At 37.9% G+C, this 3,087-nt stretch overlaps 1 protein-coding gene across 3 annotated transcripts in view; it reads left to right on the forward strand.

Moving 5' to 3' along the window:
• Nucleotides 1-1,323: 1,323 nt before the first annotated feature.
• LOC130206694 (clavesin-1-like) overlaps nt 1,324-3,087 on the forward strand; it is a 15,160-nt gene continuing 13,396 nt past the window's right edge. Inside the window, exons 1-2 of one of the 3 annotated variants that reach the window (XM_056434774.1) lie at nt 1,324-2,228; nt 2,802-3,087. The exon at nt 2,802-3,087 is cut by the window's right edge and continues 202 nt beyond it. The gene's annotated coding sequence lies outside the window, so the exon portion shown is untranslated. Of the gene's footprint in view, nt 2,229-2,674 lie in introns of those variants that run through there. The other 2 variants (XM_056434777.1, XM_056434776.1) reach the window with 2 other exon arrangements.

A 3,087-nucleotide genomic window follows, 5' to 3' on the forward strand; every position in this document is an offset into this window, starting at 1 on the left:
GAGTTTCCTTGCTGAGTGAACATCTGCCGAAGCGGAATCACGTCATCGCGTACGGAGGGATACTGTACGCCTTCAAAATAAAATCCCGTACGATAGATAGATAGATACTTTATTTCAGTTTTAGTAATTATTCGCTACAGCAGCATTTATATATACAGGTAAGCAATACAATATATATTTTTAAATGCACAATACATATATAACTATACTATAACATATCAATATACATGAACAAAATAAAAAATTATAATTTCAATAAAATTAAAATAAATGTATTAGGCATATATTTATAAATACACAATACATATATAAAATATGATTACACCATTTATCAATATACATGAACAAAATAAAAAATTATAATTTCAATAAAATTAAAATAAATGTATTAAGCATATATATATAAATACACAATACATACATAAAATATGATTACACCATTTATCAATATACATGAACAAAATATATATCATGTATCAGCATTAATAGAACATACATACATGTGATGTAACAATATAAAATAAATTCTGTTTTTTAAATTATTTTGTATATTGTATTTAAACATAACATATATATTTGCGCGTACCCGCGAGCGCACAGCAGCCACTGCGTGCGCGTACAACCGACAATCTGTCCAGATTTACTCGTGAACGCGCATGGCCGTCAGCCTCTCTCACAAACAGGAGCGTGCAGGTAGGTCAAATCACAGTGTTGACAGAAGGACGACCGGAAACGAGAAGAATGAGACTTCAAAATAAAAGCGTAGAATTTGTGGGCTTCACAAAATGTCCCAGATAACAAAGCCGTTTTTTACCGTCGCATTGAAAATGCGGAAGGTTATGTTTTGATCGCCGTGTATTTATTTATTTATTTATTTGTATGCGTGTTATTCGCATAACTCAAAAAGTATTAAACCGAATCGCATGAAATTTGGTGGGATGATTGGTTATTATCCGGGGACCATTTGATTAGATTTTGGGATCGATCGGGTCAAAGGTCAAGGAAAGGTCAAAATCTTCTTTTTACCATAGCGCGGTCAATTTTTATCCAATTGGCATGCAACTAATGCCAAAATGTTCATAATTCAATGCCCAATCTTGTGATATGCGAAGGTATGCACTCTACCGAGTGCCCATTCTAGTTAATGTATGTATTTGTATTTATATAAATATTTATAAATATATAACATTTTAAAATGTAAAATATACAATACATATATAATAAAAAATGAAAGCTAACAAGATACTCAAGCTACTGCACCTCTGCACATTTAAGAAGCTGTATTTTACTCTCTATTGTATTATTATCATTCAATGGGTTTACTTTCCTTCCTATACTATGAGTTGTTTTCTCATCAATATTTTATTAACGATTGTTTTTTACCCATCTTGTTTTTCAAAAATTGTGTCATTCTATATATCCGTCTTTATGGCACTCTTTATTTGACTCTCACATCCTCAGAACCATTTATTTAAAGCCTTTGCAAACATTTTCCTTTCTTATTCAATGCCTCTTATATTTGATAATATATCCGTTTTAAAGTACTGTTATCTTGTTGTTATTTACCATATTTATCTTTAAATGATGTCTATTATTGCACTATGTTAATTGTTTTGTTATGTTTTATTAAATGTATTTGTTTGTTGCTCTGTCCCTTTCACCAGTCCACTTCCTTGTATGTGTGATGTCGTTGGCAAATAAACGATTCTGATAGTTGTGAAGCACTTAGATTTTTAAAAAATCAAGAAATAAATCTTGCCTTCATGTCTTTAAAATGTTTGATAACCTGAGCAATTAAAAACAAATATCTAAATTTCTTTCCTTGAAAAAAAAGTGTCAACCGGAAGTCGCCGATCTTTTACTTTGAAAACCCGACCGTTTGGGAGCATCCTGACGTCTTCTCGGAGCACAAAGTGAAAACGCATCTCCTCCTCGCGCGCTCCGAAGCCCCGCGAATCCACCGGGGCGGGCTCCTCTCTCCTCTGACGCCTTCTGGGAAGAAACTGTTGTTATTATCTTATTTATTCTTATCTTCCGGCGCCGGGTTTTCTGCTTCTTCTTTTTTTTTTTTGCACGGAAATCTCTTTTTTCATTTTGTATTAATTAATTATTTAATTTGGGTCCGCGGGATGCCGACGGCCACCGTCCCCAGCAGCAGCAGCAGCAGCACTGCCGGAGGGCCGTCGGGCCAGGCAGGACGGCCGGGATCCAACCAGCACACCTAGCAGGTCCTCCATCTTCCACCAGAGCTGCGGCCACCACAGGCCCCGCCCACATTCACGTGCTCGCTCCTTGTTATTATGTGTATCTGTGAGGATCACCAGGGTGACTTTTATCATTAAACTGCCTGGTGCGCGTGCGCGTGCGTGTGTGTGCGCGCGTGTGCGGCTCATGGGGGATTTTAAACATGTCCCTCCAATGAGAGAACGTTCTGTTGATGTTTGATCTCTGGAGCCGAGGGACCGTCACGTGACAGATGGGGGATGAGAGGGAGAGGGTGTGAGTGTGTGTGTGTGTGTGTGTGTGTGTGTGTGTGTGTGGTCGTATGCATATGGACCGTTCAATGAATAAATATGTCAAATGTCTGCTATATTTGAAATTAAATATATATTAAAAGAAAAATGTATTTAAAAAAATCTATATATTTATTTGACAAAGTATTTTATTTCACAATTATTATTTTACTGTAGTATTTACTGTAAAGTAAAGTAAAGTACTACAATCTGGTAACAAAGCACACGTGTTCTGCTTCCTCTCTAAAGTACCTGTAACTTGTACTTGTCTCTCCTCGTCACACGCAGCAGCCTGAACTGACCTTTGACCTTTGACTCGTCTTCCTCATGCCTGATGGAACCGGAGTCTGAAGGATGACAGCGAGTCGGAGGAGGAGGGAGCCGAGAGCCGCGGGACGGGAACGCCACTCGGACAAAAAGATGTGAACGCTCTTCTTCATGCGCTCATCAACCCTCACGTCAACAACAACACATCTCACAAACAAACAAACAAACGACCGCCTCTCGCCGGCGGGCCCTGCGTTTTGTTTTTGTGAAGGCGGAGTTTAAGAATCAGAGACCGGCCAATGAGATC

The sequence above is a fragment of the Pseudoliparis swirei genome, chromosome 16 (genome assembly GCF_029220125.1).
Source record: "Pseudoliparis swirei isolate HS2019 ecotype Mariana Trench chromosome 16, NWPU_hadal_v1, whole genome shotgun sequence".
Classification (NCBI taxonomy): domain Eukaryota; kingdom Metazoa; phylum Chordata; class Actinopteri; order Perciformes; family Liparidae; genus Pseudoliparis; species Pseudoliparis swirei.